Source organism: Varanus komodoensis, unplaced genomic scaffold (genome assembly GCF_004798865.1).
Source record: "Varanus komodoensis strain SLA01 unplaced genomic scaffold, ASM479886v1 scaffold12, whole genome shotgun sequence".
NCBI lineage: Eukaryota > Metazoa > Chordata > Lepidosauria > Squamata > Varanidae > Varanus > Varanus komodoensis.
Window position 1 is genome coordinate 26,839,707 of NW_025335349.1, and position 16,944 is coordinate 26,856,650.

Genomic DNA, 16,944 nt, shown 5'->3' on the forward strand with positions numbered 1-16,944 from the left:
AAAAGATAATGACCTTCTCAAGGTCACCTTGTGCGTTTCATAGCTGTGTGGAGACTCGAACCTGAGCTCCAGACATCTAAACACACCCGGTACACTACCCTGGTGCATGCCCTCTTTGCTAGGGGACTGTCTCCAAGACTGATGCTCCAGGTCATCGTTTATTTGTGCTTGCCTCATCTTGCTGTTGTTGGTTCTTGTCTAATTTTCAGACTAAACATGAGCTAGCCTGCATAAGTGGCAACAAAAATGTTTTTCAGAAATGACTTCATGCATCCTATTTTCTGTACATGTTACACTAACAAGTCTGGGTGGTTTCTTGTTGCGTTACTTGTCCTTGGGAGTCCTCAGAGAAGTGTGAAGAACCTAATGTGGGAAGAAAGACTCATTCTTTAAATCAGGAGTGTGCAACCCAAAGCCTGCATGTGGTTCTTGGCTGTTCCCAGTGTAGCCTGCAAATCTAGTGGGACCCCATATGCTGTCCTTTGCAGTTCAGCTGATTAGCTGGCCCGCAGGGGGAAAAGCTGTTCTATTGCTGTATTCTCACCAGGAGTCACTGGGGAATGGGAGAGGTAAAGGCCTTTCCTAATCCCTTGCAGTCCTGCTTCCTGAATCGCTGCTACTAGATTTCAACAGGCTGGAAGGAGGATTTTAAATCTTCTCATCTCTGTGCACTGAAATTTGTGTGTGCATAGACATATATGAGAATTTGCAGATATGTGACTCCTGGCCACACCAGATACAGCTGTCTGGGTAGAAAAAGTTGTGCACTGTTGCTTTAAAGGAAGACAAGTAAAACTGAAAGAATTCCTATTAATCCTTTTAACTAGAGAACTTTACCTATGTCACAGGACCACTATGTATTGGCAGAATTATGTGCAAACTACATCTTATAAGATTAAATCCACATTTCTGTTAGATAGTCAGCTTGTTGCAATAATCTGGATGTTTTATTGTGCTTGTGTTAAAGTATGTAGAAAATGTTCTTGCTGGGATGTATTAGAATATTGGAATGCCTTTGTAGCTTTTTCAGAACCTCTAGTGAAAGCTATCTAAAATACTAAGAATGGGAATTTTAACACAGAAATCCATTTGAAATCTGCCTGCAGCCACAAATTCATAATTTTTGGTAAACTACTATCTCAGTTGTAACCTACCTCTTGTAATATGTAGACAATAATACTGGACATCGTAAGTGATTTTGCCAGGGCTTCTGACATGAAATGCTTTGAATGGTCTTGAAATTATGATACATAGTTTGTACAGAGTATACTATTGTTGCTTTTCTGTTTTTGATTGCAGTAGAATAATGTGTGTTTAGCACTTTAGACTGTTAAAAGCATGTATAATCTCAATAAGCATAATTTTCCTGTAAAATACAGAAAAGATATAGTGACAGGAACCCTTAATTATTTCTAGGATCAGACTGACTGGGTTCAGGTGTGGTTCACTCTGGTTATTTAATCCATGACCATCTGTGGTGCCTGCAGGTGCCAAGTTGTATATAGAACCCCCACGTGAGGTGTGTGCCACGTTGTGTGAACCCAGCAAGCGTATATTATGTGAGGGTTAAACCATCCTGCTGTGATCTTACAAGAGACTACAGGTTATGCAGAGTGATTTAACCCTCACCATAACCCATGTTTTCAAGGTTCTGCTATAACACAGTCTGTGCGTGGGTTGCCTATTCAAAATGGCAACTGTTTGTGCCCCTGCCATATAGCACAGCTGTTGTGTGGGTTGTTGTGTCATACATACAGCTCTACTGGTGATGTGGAGTGTTTCAGGGAGATTCCCCCACCTCCACTCTGCAGGAATGAAATAGCTGGAATGGAGCACGGACCAAGGGAAGACCAGAGATTTTCTACTGGCTCATGACTTCAGCCTAGAAGCTGATGTAACTGATCCTCTCCTGACCTCTACCTGAGAACAACCCTGTTTGTTCCAGCAGGCCTACAGAATGAAACTATTCTGTCCGAGCTTTTCACTAGGCGCATTTTTAAGCCCTGAGCCTGCTCCTTGCAACAGTAGAAGGGGTGGTGGAGGAGGTTGTTATCTAAGGGTTTCTAACATCCTATGACACACTATGTTTCCATAGTGAATATTCACCCACAACCGCTTTACGTAATACTAATTTATTGTTGCAAGCTGCATCTCTTCTCTCTCCTCTCAAAAGATGGCGTTTGAGTCAGAGATTATGTGTCTTTCCAAAGGTTGTCCTGTGAGTCAGTGGTAGAATAAGGAGCAGAAGCTTTGAGTCCTGACTTTTCATGACTGTTTCCTAATCACTGATGCTCCATGATGTGATGGTAGTAGCACTGAGTCATGCAGACTCATCTGTCCTTTTTTCTTTCACTTGTTTCTTGCTGCAAATATGAACTCAGGGAGTTTAAATGCCAAGGTCTGAAACTGTCTTGTGATTCAGCAGAAGACACTTTAACCACTCTCTACATAAAAAGACTCCACCTTTTTAAAATTATTATTTGCTGACCTGCGCTGAGGAGGAACTAATTCCTGAGGCTATTAGGTACCATTGAAATTAAATAAGGCTAGATTTTCATGTAACTGTAAACTTGTAGAATAGTATTGAAAACTGTCATTGGCTGTGGTACTTCCTGGATAGATAAGGGGCACTGTTTTGTTCCTGCATCTCTGTGTTGAATGTTGCATATGTCTACCTTTGAAAATGGTTATGGCAGACATTTCAGCTTAATAGCAATCAGTGCCAAGGAAAACTATGATGGGACTGCACTCCCTATAATCTCTGTTTCCCTCCAAGTTGTTGGATTTGTTGCTTGCATTACAAAAATATTTCAGGTATCTTGCCCTCATGATTACTGAGGAGGAGGAATTTTCAATTATTATAATTTATTTATTTATTTAGAAAGCTTCTATGCCACCCCATTCGCCGAAGCCTCGGGGCGGCTCACAACAATAAATTCCAGTGCTTCTCTTCATATTATAGCATTTATAGTTGCTTTACCTTATCTGTTTCTTGACTTTTAATGTCTCTTTTCTGTTTATTATCTCATCCTACTGCAAGAAGCACACATTTCCAAATAACTCTAAATCTTAATAATTTCAGTTGCTGCAAAATGGGTTTTGTTTATTGCTTATTTTTAAAAATTTACATCCTGCTTCTTTCCATGAGAGGGAAATGTCACCAGATTGAATCAGCAAGAGTTGAAACAACCTTAAACCCCAGATATACAATAGTAATTAACAGATTATAAGAAAAGTAGTTACATGTAAAAGCCAATACCTCTCTTCCCCCCAGGTATTAAAACTTTTAGCCAAACACCTTCTTAAAGAGCCAAGTTTTTACATGAAAAACATTCTGTTCCAGCAGTGGCCAACCAGCTACCCATAGGAAATCCACAAGCATGATATGAGTGCAACATTATTCTTCTGCCCATGTTCCCCAACAACTGGCATATATAGACTTGCTGCTTCTGATACTGAAAGCAACAAATATCCATCAGGTCTATTTGTTATTGATTGACTTCTCCTCCCTGAATTGGTCCAATCCCTTTTAAAAGCCATCTAGATTGGTGGCATGCAACATCTGGTGGCAGTGAATCCCTTAGTTTTAACTATGCATTGTTGAAGAACAACTTCCTTTTATTTGTCCTGAATCACCCATCAATCAGCTTCATGCGAAAACCCCTGGGTTATGGTATCCTGTCTCCGCATCATCAGTAATTTCGTATGCCTCTGTCATGTCTCTCCTCACTATCCCAGCCCCTCATGGATGTCACAGAGCGGCTCAGTACTTTATTGCCTTCTTAGGATTAGGCAAAAAAGAGAGAGAGAAATGGGTATCATTGATGCAGCGATGACTGCACAGCCCATATTCCTGGATTATCCCACTTAGTGTTTCATGTAGATGCTGAACAACGTGGTGATCTAGAATGCATCTTGCAGAATCTCCCAGACCAGAAGTCAAGGGGAGAAGCAGTGATCATGGAGCACTATCTTCTGAAACCTCTCAATTAGGAACCAGATCAGTACATCACTGCCAGGCACATCCTTTCAAAATGGCATAGAAGGATATCATGCTCAGTGCTATCAAATGTGGAATGACCAGGGTTGCACTCTCTCTGTATATCATCCTTTTATATGATCAAGGCAGTTCCTGTCTCCTAACCTGGCCAGAAGTTAGAATAGAAAGGCAATTTCCCCTGAAAGTTATATTTGACACAGGTTAGTTAGGTCTGAAGAATCGGGTATTTTTTTTCTTCTGAACAAAGACTGAACCACCTTTAATATTCTAGTTATATTCCTCCTTTAAAGGAAGCATTCATTATTTCACAGAGCCAAATACGCAAGTCTGACCATATTAATTTCACAAGGCGAGATGGACAAGGATTAAGTGCAGAAGTGGTTGACTTCATTCTGAGGGCCAAGTTGTAATAGGTTTTTCATCACATGGAACAGCTCAGCTGGATAGTTTTGTGCAGATACAGAAATGGTGGAAAAGTAAGATTTTTTTTGTCACTGTCATTGAATGAAAAAGGCTTAATAATGAACTCTAGACTGGTTAGGTTTGCTAAATGGTTTCCTTCACTGTCTAGGCATTTTGACGCTTCATTACTGCCATCTCCCCTGTAAGTGAGGGAACCTTATGAGGTTTGAAAGGAGAAAAAGTTGCTTAGGAGATACTGTTGCCTAGATCATCTCCATATTCCTCAAATTAACCAAGGCATTGGCAAAATTGCTAGCTGCACTTGCTGAAAAATCCCACAGAACCCTCAGGAATTCATCCAGTCGCAGACTCTCCACCTAACAGATCTCATGGTTTGTGGTTAAATGGATGAGAAGGAGACCCTTATAAGCTGCTGTGGGTTCTTTGCAAGAGGAAACACAGGGTATAACTCTGTTGTAATGTAATTATTAGCTTCATAATAATAATCTAGATCCATGTAGTCTCCATCCCTTCACGATTTAGAGACTGCTGAAAGTCAGACCTATCCAGAGGGAGCATTTCTGTTGCCTCTACTCCTAGACCACTTTCTTCTTGGCCAGAACAAAATGCCAGATTGAGCAATTGGATCCTTTAGCATAAGTGGGTCTTGTTATCCATTGAAACAGGCCCATGATTGTCATGGTATCCATACAATCCTGAAACACACCCTGCAAAGTGACCTGTGTGGACACTGAAATCAAGCAGGACAAAAAAACTCCAGGGAATCCAATACCACCCCAGGGTCAGCTTTGTCAGCTGTGCCATGGAGGCTCTTGGACAGCAGGGTGGATGATACACTAACAGAAACTCCATCCTTTCATGGATTCCCAACCCCAGATGCGAGCCCTGAAACCAAGTAAAACATTGGATGGAAGAGTGGTAGCATCATAGTAGACAGTGGCAATTCCCCTTTCCTGCTTGTTGGCTCTGTGGCACTGTATCACTGGTGGACACATTTGCGTCAGATAAACCCCATCATCCTCACCCATCCAGATCTCAGTGACACATGCCAGGTCGCTGTGCTGTTTCAGAATTAAAGCATGAATTGTACCAGATTTTCCTTTCACTGACCAGGCATTTTTTCTTCCAAAACTCTGTGCCAAAGGATGTGGTTTTGCTAATGGGAAATGAGGTAGGGTTAATATTACTGCTTTCATTTCTTCAACAGAATTCATCTCATGCCTCCTGCTTTCCCATTTGTTCTGTGGGCGATATTGTTTAGAAGTGATGCTAAATGTGGAAATATTTCTATTTTAGGTGTGTTTGCTGTTTAGAGTCATATTGCTGTTGAAGCATGTTAAACCTTTGCAAAAGAAGAATGTTGGGACTCTGCTCACATTGCCTATGCCTGATTTGTATGCTCCCTTCTGTAGTGCTTGCAGATTGATCTGGAGTCTTAAACCATTGGGCCCCAGATATGTGGGATTAGTGGGTTGGCTAACCTTTGATTCACCCTTCCACCTGAGGCCTTTTGCAGGTTTTGCTCTGTTGTGCTGGCCTATATAAATCTAAGCCCGAGGACTGAAAGACTCTGTGGTGGTAAATCTGGCTTACTGAAACTTGGGAATTCCTGTGTGATGTTAATGTTTGACAGTGCCCTTTATCTCATCATTCACCTATATTACAGGCATGTAACATTGCCTCCTACACATGAACTGATATTTCTGTTACTGGCATCAGGGCCCCATTGCCAACCATTTTTTATAACTGGGATAGCTGACATCTAGAAGGTAGACTTAAATTATGACTGCCTATTTATGGAGCTACCAGCACACTAGACATGCAGTTAACCCTGGATATAGGCATGAACATGCACACTCAGTTTCAAAATGTGCCCAGCTTTTGTAATTTTTCAACATAAGCCACATATTTTAAAGTAGGTTTTAGATCCATAGTCAGAATTACTATGCTGGGGAAACTTTGGATGCTTTTGTGGAAGGATATCAGAAATCAATGCAAACAAGTAATAAACCCTCTGTTAGAAATAGTGCATTGAAAACATCACATTAAGCAATAATAAAATATGAAACCAAATGCCTGCAAACCATTCCAGCACATTTCTTCCTGAGCTAGAGTGCTGAACATTGAAAATAGTTGCATGTCTTTACTTATTTAAGTTCTGCCTAAGAAATGCTCTGAGCAGTTCACAGCAATTCAGTCACAGATGAAAAGTCGCATGCAGTATGCTGCAAGTTATGTTTATATAAAATGTCTATATTTAAAAAAAAATAAAAATTAGACCTGTCACTAATAACTGGATAAAGTCTCTTGCTTTAGCTGTAAGTTAAAAAACAACAACCCTACAATACTGTTTTTAGACAGCATGTCTGTAGCCCTGAATAACTAGTTTCATTGACTGTGCATGTTTGAAATAGTTTTGCCTTTTCAGTAATCTGGGAACCAGAAGAGAAAATATTTTCAAGTGCCTGATTTTTAAAAATTAAGTCCAACATATTTCAGAAAGGACTTTCCTTCCTCAGGGGCTATGTATATTTCTCGAAAGGAGCCATAAATAACTTTCCCAGTGCTCTTTCTGTCTTTAAATGCTGTATTCAAAAGAATCTTAAATCCTTTCTCTTCTCTTCTGGGACTTTTCAGTAATCCCACAGCTATCAAGCTTTGTTAATCTGTTAAAGGGAAATACACAATGCAGAAGTTCTACAGGCACTCTGTGTGTGTGTGTGTGCGCGCGCGCACCTACATGAGTATTTAATGTTCATAATTTTAATGTATGCATTTATATGTGCATGGAACTGTGATCCAATGAAATCCACTCTGGTTTATGATCTCTTGGCTCTGTTTTACATATTTTTCGGAGGTTTGAGAAGATTTGATGCAGAACAAGTCAGTGTAAGCTCCACATGTTTTGTGGGATGCTGCTGGATTTATCTGTCTTTACTGGCAATGCAAAGGATGCTGCTTACACCAAAATCAATATTTGTGGTGAAATATGCAGCTTGTAAGGAAGCGAATATGGGAATTTTTCAGTTTTTTGGGGAAAAAAGCATTTTACTTTGAGACCATAAGAACAGATAATTGAGTAGGTTCTAAATGTTTACAAGGCTACTGTAAAAGCAGTTCAGCATGATAGAAATACCAGGAAATTTCCTGCCTCAGTAACCGGCATTGAAGCTTTTTCTGTAGCAATCCAGCAACCTGCTTTCCCCAGTCCATGCCCCCAGGGAATAGAAACAGCACAAAGAATTGTATTGCATCTTGTCATGAGTAGTCTCTCTGTAATCATGCCATCGAAACAGCTGGATCATTAAGCTGCCTTAAAAAAAATCACCCTTGTTTTAATTCAGGAATAATGTCTTCTGCTTAAGGCAGCCATAAATAATGTCTTCTGCTTAGGGCAGCCATAGCTGTTGGAATTGAGTTTCTTTATGAATAAAAGCTCTTCTTCAGTGTCTGTTGGGGGTTCAGGGACTGATCTTAAGTGCTGGGATGGATGCAGGGGGACAAAAGACATTTCTGTTTGTGAGGCTGCATCTGTTTGTGTGAGTGAATGCTATTGCTCTGGCCAAACTACAACAGTTTGTTGTAGGCCTTGCTGGAAGCTGTCTGTTTAGCTGGGCTGAACAGCATATGGGTGCGAACACTAGTTTGGCATGTAAACCTATCTGCTACACGTATTATGGAGTGCATTTCTCATTCTTCTATATCCAAACTCCCTCATCTGTTACTGTGGAACCATCAGTTGTCTTACAGATCTGCTACTCTTGACTCCCATTCTTCCTTGTGCCTAGTTTCATTTGTGATACAGTTTCTGTGCTGTGTCTGCTATAAGAGGCTTGGAATCGGGGGCATTGTCACAACAGTAGCAGGGCCAAGCAAGGGAAGGGTGGTAAGCATTTTATGGCATCATGCATGTTATAAACATGTTCTAGCCTACATAACACTGGTAGATGGATCAGAATGCATCAGAAGACTCTCTTCTATTTTGAAGAAACTTCAAGATTAGAAATGTCGGAACCTGCCTTATGCTAGGTTGTTTACTTCCCTATCTAGGCCAGTACTGTGTACTCTTCTCATCAGCTCTCCATGAAGTGAGCTTTAACATCACGTTACCTTATCCTTTTTCTTAGAGATGGCAAGGACTGAATCTTGTAGCTTATATTTCCAAAGCAACTGCACTAGCATTGAGCTATGGTCCTTTCAGAAACATCAACCTTTAATCAGTGAAATAAGTGTATCTGGGAATTTGTATAATCCAGTTTGAGGTATTTTGAACATTCTAAAGTGGATGCATGGGATTTTTTTTCACCGCCCCACCAGCCTAATGGTAACTTAGGTGTTATTTTTAAGTTGTTCACAAGTCACTGGGCTGTGTAAATTGTGCTGGAAAGCTAGATTCAAGCAGATGCAAACTTCTTCCCTCCTGTGGGCACATGACTGGGCTGCTGCTATTTCCAGTATGAACATAGGCTTTGTTTGTTTCTTCTCCTCATCTGTGCAGCTGACTTTGCTGCCATCTTGAGTTGCCATTTTAAACCCACTTTCACTAATTCAAGGAGCCCCCATTTCCCTGGTAAAAATCAAGTAATAAATGCTTGTATATTATCCACCCCTAAACATTACATTACGTTAGATTCAGAGCCTACAGCATGAGTAGAAGGTCCTTTCATTTGGGGGTAGAACTCATACATTCTAACTTTTGCACGGTGGATTCAGTAGATGGAAAGACAAGGTTTAAACCATGGTTTTTTACATAATTTGCACACATGCCTGCCTTTCCTGTAGGTAGAGAAATATCATTAAAATATTCCCAAACTGGGTCTGTTTTATGGCCTGCTGCCATTATAGGTTTTCTCCTCCAGAAAGGGAAATATATGATGAACCTCAAGCTGTACACAAATATATCTAAAGACTTGTGGAGTATTCTGCTCAAAAGAGTTCACTTTCATTTTTACTGCTTGCCCCTCCCTCCTCACATTTAGCTTCTTGTACAGATCTATTCCACTCCCAACAATCTTCTTCCATTCATTGAATTTTTGAAACTTAGAACTTAGGAGGTAAGGGGTTGATTCTGTGCACATGGTTTTGCACAGGAACAATGGGATTAAATACTTTTTCGCAACTCTGCACATTTATTTTATAAGAGTTTTGCTGTGAAGAAAAGGCATGTGTTCTCCGCAGATACCAGTTCACAGCTTTGAGAACTGTAAAACCAAGCATCTGTGCTAATATCTTCTAGACAGAAAAAATGCCCAATAATCTTACAGAAACCTCTGGAAGTGCATGACATTGTGAATGGATTAATGGAATTCATTTACCAAAAAGTTTAAACATTGCATGACTATACAGCCTCATGCTACCTAATTAAAAACTAAACCTTATTTCATGGTGAATAACCTTTGTTCTATAATGTATCTTAAGCAGAAAACTATCTTTAGATATATTTTTCCTCAAAGAGCATTTCATTTTTTAAAAATACAGTGTAAATAAAAAATCTGCTTTAAATTTAAAACATTGATTTATTTTTTTTCCAAAATCTGATTTTTATGAATTTTTATCCACCCTGAGCACTCGTGACTGTTTTGGAGAGTTGGAGAATCCTGAAAAGTGACTTAAGGGAATATAAAAATTTCTGAGAGTGTGGGAACCAGCTATCCCCAACTCCTGTTGTGAGTGGAACTGTTTCTACTTGCACAGCAGGATTTAATGGATCTAAGTTATTGACTAGACGTGAAATATAGGAAGCATGCCAGGATTTTATCATTCCTTCTGCAATTAATTGTATTTTTAGAATTCATGGCAGCAATATCCTTAGGTGTGAGGATGGGGAAAGCAATATTAAGTAGTTCTACTTTTTATGCTGTTTATGTAAAACCACTTACTTATATGCAGGCATAGATTACCAATTGGAGATTTTGCCACTCTAACCATCACTAACATTGAAGGTTATATATAATGTCAACCCACGGCTTATGGAAGTGGAGGCAATCTGTGCACAGAAGGGATAGCTGAATTTCAAAGCTGAATTTTAAGCCACGATTTGGCAATGCACTTGTCCTTCATGAATTTCATTGCCAGGCAGTTTCCTGCAGTCATGTAAAAACTTGCGGTAAATTGGAATGTGAGGAACTTTGCTCAATGTCATTGTCCACTCCTGTGCTTGTTAGGAGTTGGAAACCTAGATATTTGTGAGAAGTATATAGACATTCCAGAGCCCTCAAGCCAAACATCACAGGCGTCTCTCCTGCCTCTCAGGAGCTTTGTCTAATTATATTTCTGTCACTTATAACTTATCTAGCTTATCTGGTCTGTTACACCACTTCCATTTTTTTCCAATGAAAGTACTCCATTTAATAGTATTATACCAAAAGATAGCAGTATACGAAAGATTTCAAAATAAATCTTATACAGGGTATTTTCATAAAGTACGCAGTTTTTAAAAATGCAATAAATCAGCCAAAATCGAAGCAAAATTCAACGTTTTTATTTAATTGTATTCAACATATACTTCGATTTAATAATGAAAAATGATATCGAGCATATGTCCACCTCCACTTTCTCTGCAGGCAGTCATCCGATCGTTGAAATTAACGATAACTCTTTTGCAGACGTCCCTGTTGATTTTGCCGGTTACCCGTACGGTTTCGACCGGGCGATTTTCTGATTGCAGCTGACCCAGATTTTTCGAATTTCTTTACTAACCTTGAAACTGTTGTTGCGGTAGGGGCATTGTCACGTCCAAAGATCGTGCAAAGTTTATGAACAGTCTCTGCGTAGCACTCCCTGTTTTTGTAATGAGTTTTCACAATAATGCGTTGCTCGATACTGAACCACTCCATGGCTACTAAATGGAAAAACGACAAATGGTCTTCTAATTGGAGTGACAATAGATAATGAAAATGGTAGGAACAGTGCTGACAATCTTCAAACAAAAAAATATTGCGCAATTTAAAAACTGCGTACTTTATGAAACACCCTGTATTTCTTACCTCAAACACATCTATCACATCCTATAAATTGAAGACAGGGTGCATTTTCCATGTTTTTATCCAGTGTATAAACTGTCTTTGTAAGTCTTAATTCTAGATCAGTGGTAGCAGCCATGCTCTGCTTTGAAGTCTTAACTAGAAAAGAATGACGAGTTTTGGGGGAGGGAGTCACAGATGGTCTTGCATATTTATTTGCATATAATTAACAAATTAATATCAGTATAGTGTCCTTTAGGTAAAAAGTGTAAGGTTTATAGAAGCTGAGAAACATCCAGAGTTATTGGGACTAATGCTGAACTACACTTGGCAGGCTTGATTATGCTTCTATAGTGTCCTTAGTCTATTCTTTGGTGATATACTTGGTTCGTTTTATGGAAAGATCTTGAGATATGAGATTGACAACTGAGGAGGAGTTAGGGCAGGTGTACTGCTTATTTCTTTCTTGAGTATTGTTAACACTTCCCTCTTAAAAAATGTTACTACACTCTCTGAGAGCTTTTGACCTCAAGATGTTGGGCAGAGTATATCCCCTTCTGAAGACCTGGCAGCTTCTTTTTCAAAACAAACTGTGTGATTCTTAGAATGCTAACATGTGTCACCGTTTCTTCCCACAATGATTTAGAACAGGGATAGCTGACCTTTTAAAAAATTGCTGCCCTTCTTGAAAGATTGTACTCCAGAGGTAAATATATAAAATACATCTAATGATGAAAGCAGTGTCCACAAAACTATATGTTAGGATAAATTGCTAGTCTTTAAGGTACCACAAAAACTGTTGGTTTTGCTGCAACAGAATAATATGGCTGCTCCTCTGGAAATTGAAATACGTATAGCATCATTTATTTTCTTTCTTAAAAGTGAATTTAAGTTAAATAAGTGACTACGCCTTGATTAAAAATTCTTGTGGCTTCTGCAAATCAGACATAGTTGTTGGGGGTGCTGTTGTGAGCTTGCAGACTACCAGTTTATTTATTTAATACATTTATTTCAATGTTCTCCATTTTGTGTTAAAGAAAATGTCTTGTATCTACTAAGTGGGAGTTGTCTGAAATCGGTTTGTGTCCTTGCACTCAAGAGATCTTGAATCTAGCTTGCTTGGCAGTAGGGTGACACAAGTCTTAGTCATTCAGCATCTACATGAAACTGCAGTGGGAATTTATCTGGAATACAGATGCAGATGATACCCAACTTTTTCTGTCCTTTCCATCAAATTAGTGTCTGTGTTTGGTAATGGACTGGAAGAGGACCAATACATTGAAATTTGGTCCAGCATAGAGCTGTAAAATTTCTCAACTATTTGGAGCCATAGGGGATTTTGGGGGGTAGGAGGCAGGTACAGAAAATACGCCCACCCAGATTTTTTTGTAAAATTGAAAAATAAGTAGTACTTTTTTTTTTTAGCGCTCTTTACAGACATAAACTCATTCTGCTGCTTTAGAACTGTCGTTTCAGACTTGGTGCTCTCCTGATATTTTGGACTTCATCTTCCATTACTCTCAGGCAGCATGATGAATAGTCAAGAATGCTCAGCACCCTGCTGGGGAGGTCTGCTTTATTTTTCTGAAGTTATATTATGCATAACTTAGTTTGCTCATAAAATTATAATTAATCTTCATGACTTTTAAAGAGTAAACTCAAGTTAGTAATTTGTATTTTTTTCCTAAATATACTACCCTTTTAAATTTAATATATGAAACATGAAAATTTCATGAGCAAAGCAAGTTATACCTAACATATTTAAGGATCCTGTTTTACATCTTACCAGAGGGAACTTTGGAACATCTGAATCATCTCAGGAGCCAGAAGAAAGAGGAAGACTGGCGTAAAAGATCCTTTCCCGTTTATAAGGAAGTTTAGGGAAATTCCTAAACCTGATGGTGGGGTGGAGGATGGGGAAAACCACTTTGAAGGAAAAGCTGCTGAGATTTCATTTAGATGGGTCAAGACTAGCTTAGGAATGGGAAGTGATCATTTTCAGTTTAAGAACCTTTAAAAATATTAACCCATTATTTGAATAGCAACATTTTATCCATTTGTGTAACTTATTTTTTTGATGAACATCTTATTTTTGTACAGTTAGAATTCCATTTCTATGCCATAGGAATAAGACTATTAAACGTCTTCTAAATAGTTAGGGCTTATTCTAGTGGCACAAATTAAAAGCTTTTATAGCTGAGGCTGCATTCTCTAGTGGTGAGGTCTAATGGGGAAGTTTATTAAAAGTGTTGCAGTGAGTTCCATAAACCCAAACCTCAAAATTTATTAGAAAAAGAACAGGAGGAGGAGGAGAAACATTGGTGAGACAATCTAGATGCTGTTCTGTTGTATCAGTAGTGGGATAACCTACAATATTTTTTCTCATGTGCATTTTAGATTAGAATTATAACAAGAACAAGCCCAGAAACACTAGACTGTGTGGAACTAAATCCAAATGGTCAAGAATGCACATTTTCTTCCACGTTATGATACAGTGATTTAACTCATATCTTGGGAAACTGAGCATGACCTGGAGCATCCCTGATGCTTATTAACCATGTTTATTGGTAAAAGATACATTAGTCCAAGTAATTTTTATAAGGAATGGAAGAAATAACTGTGGTGGAAATCTTACTGAGAGGATTACAACAAAAACATCAATTTCCCCCATGGCTTCATTATTTCCAGATATTTTACATCTCTGAGTCTAAGCAGAGATCCACACCTATGTTTTGGCACAACTTTCAGTGCACACCAGATCATCCATAACAGTCTCAAGTGTAACTGTTAGCATTGTCACTGCAATCTGTAGGAAACCCACCAAGAGGAAAAAAAATTCTTAGGATCATTCTGTCCATCGCAGGAATAACCTTCCTTACTGTCAATTCAACTGAGTGAAGCACAATTGTTCTAATAAGAATGACTGTGAGAAGGAATCATAGCTTAAGATCTTTGCGTTAGAGGCTATTCTTCTTGAGTAGTAGAATCTTTCAAAAAACAGGTCTAATGCCTGAGGCTAAGAGTCTATTAAAACCTCATGAGAAAACAGACAGTATCTGTAGCCAATGGTCAGATTTATCAGGAAAGCTTTTTGCATCATTCAAAAGGATGTGTAATCTCTTATAAATTTTCTAAGAAAGTAATAAATGTCCCTCACTTTGCTAATAAACCATATATGTTTACAATGTGCGATATGTCTATATTCATTTATGTCAGCCGCTGTCTATGCCATAACATATGCAAGACTTCCAGACCCCTTAACTTAAGGTTAAGAATAGGGGAACATAGGTCCAGTTTGTGCCAAAAGAGGAGAGAAACTCCCTTTGTAGAGAATAATCTTGAACAAACATGTTCTTGACACAATATTGTTTTGGGATGTAGGGAATGTTACAGGTAATGACAGACTGCTAACAAGAACTTTATTGGATTATGTCATTAAAAACATTGGCTCCACTGGGTCTTAATGAAGACTTTGATTTTCTAGCCAATTCATGATTTTTTTAAAGAAAGCAAGACAGAACTACCTCTCAGTTATATAAGAATGAGCAAAAACAGTTTGAATTTTGGCTATAATGCCCAGTGACAAAATCCATCATAGGAGCTGTAGTATGTAGTTGCATATATGCCACCATGAGGCTAAAGTACTTGCACAGTTAGTTTATGGGTTTGGAACATTTTGGAAACTTATCAAAGAATGGTGGACAGATCACTGTAGAAGGTAACTTCTCTAAAATATGTAATTTTTAAATGGCTTTTGTGTGGAGTAATTATACGTACCTTGGATTTGTGCTCTCCCTAAGAGATCAGAATCAACATGGTTTTGGGGTGCTCTTGGATTCACAACTGATACTGTCAAAGGGTGACTCTTTTTTGAACTTAGGCTCAGGGATAGGCGAGGTTGTGCACAGAGGTACCACTGCTCCCTGTGACTCTTTCTTACTGCCTGCTGAGGTGCTCTGCTGCTCCTACCTATTGTTTTTTTAAAGCAAATTACCAACTGTGTTTCTAGCAAATGGGATTGCTTCAAAGCAAACTGAAGGCCCCTAGCTGCTGCCATAGGAATGCCTCTGAGTTACACATGGGGTTCATTTTTGAGAAAGAATTCATGTTTTGCTCTTGAGATCCCATATTTTGCCTGGTAATTGGGCATGCTACCTGTCACCCTCTTTTTAAAACTTATGGCTTTATCCAGCTGGCATAGTGGACATACTGACAAAAAAGACATTTATTTGACCATAGTCAGCTACAAGCCGTAAACTCCTTTATAGAAGGAAAAGAAAATGGTTAGCTTTCTAGGCCTTCTCTCTGTGATTCTTTGCAACAGGGCTTGTTACATATTGCATGTGTTCACATTGTCATACTAAGTCACTCTGTGAATAAGTGACTTCACACTTATGTGAAGTGTGAAGAGGGTTGTTTGGAAACACTTTCTTGAGTCTCTAGCTACTCCAGAAAGGCAAAATAGTCTCTTTCTTTTTTCTACTTTCTGTAGTTTGTTTTCAGAGTGCTTATTGCTGGAGTCCCCTGTCAGTTCTTAAAAAAATCTTCCAAAATATATGCACATTTAAATGGCTGGAAAGGAAATGGAGGGGAAGTTTGCACAACTGCAGTCATTGCTCTGAGAAGAAGCCAGGAAGAGAGGGAGGTAATTAATGTTTCTGCTTTTTGGAGTAGCTGGAGACTCAGGAAAGTGTTGAAAAGGCACTGAGAAATGTTGGTGTAGTACATAAAGCTGAAAGGATTACATTGCTAACAAGGAAATGTGCCCCCCCCCCTGCTTTGCTGAACCTTCTTTTGCCCCTACACTACTTCTTTTCAATGGACAACTTGGCAACGGGTCCCTGGCAACTTTGTACAAATGAGTTTGTATGTGGCCTCATCTTCTTCATTGCTTTGTCTGTTGCCTATTACACTTCTTCCACTGCTCTTGTCTGAAACAGATAAGCAAAGTGAACAGGCAAGACTGCACATATTGGACATCCTTAAGAGTGCACATGCAAAAGGTTGATAGCAAGAATAATATAATATTGCAAACACAGCAGTACAATTTATTGGAATTTAGAAAGAATTATAATACTGGAGGCAAAAATGTTGGAGGGGCCATTACTGGTGTCAAGCAGGGCAGAATTGAGAGGACAACACTGGCAGGGGGTTTTGTCTGTCTTGCTGGGTGACTTGCTAGTCAGTCCCTGCAGTCCATGATGACATTGTCTTCTCATTGTGGTATAAACAGCCTCTAGAACAAGCCATGTGTTAGCCAAACTGTGGGAAGTGATTTGGGTTTGGCTAGTTACTCATAATGGGTTGTTGTGTTGTGTGAACCAGTGAGTTATTTAGGTAGAGTTGGAAAATTGGTTGTGTGACTTCCTGTGTAGATTTTTATACTTAGTGTATGTATGTTGGAAGAGGGTTGAATAAGAAGGACCTCTCCCTCTGCCCCCGTCCCATGTTAATACATGGAAAGGTGGTAGGAATCTGCACAGAACTCTATCTGGTGGCTTCTGCTTAGGTAAATATCTTGCTTGAATTGACTAAAACAATGGAGCTGCATTCTTGAAG

General features: G+C 39.1%; 1 protein-coding gene across 4 annotated transcripts in view; it reads left to right on the forward strand.

Annotated features, from left to right (window-relative positions):
- DIP2B (disco interacting protein 2 homolog B) overlaps positions 1 to 16,944 on the forward strand; it is a 188,873-nt gene that overhangs the window by 15,566 nt on the left and 156,363 nt on the right. The window lies entirely within an intron of this gene.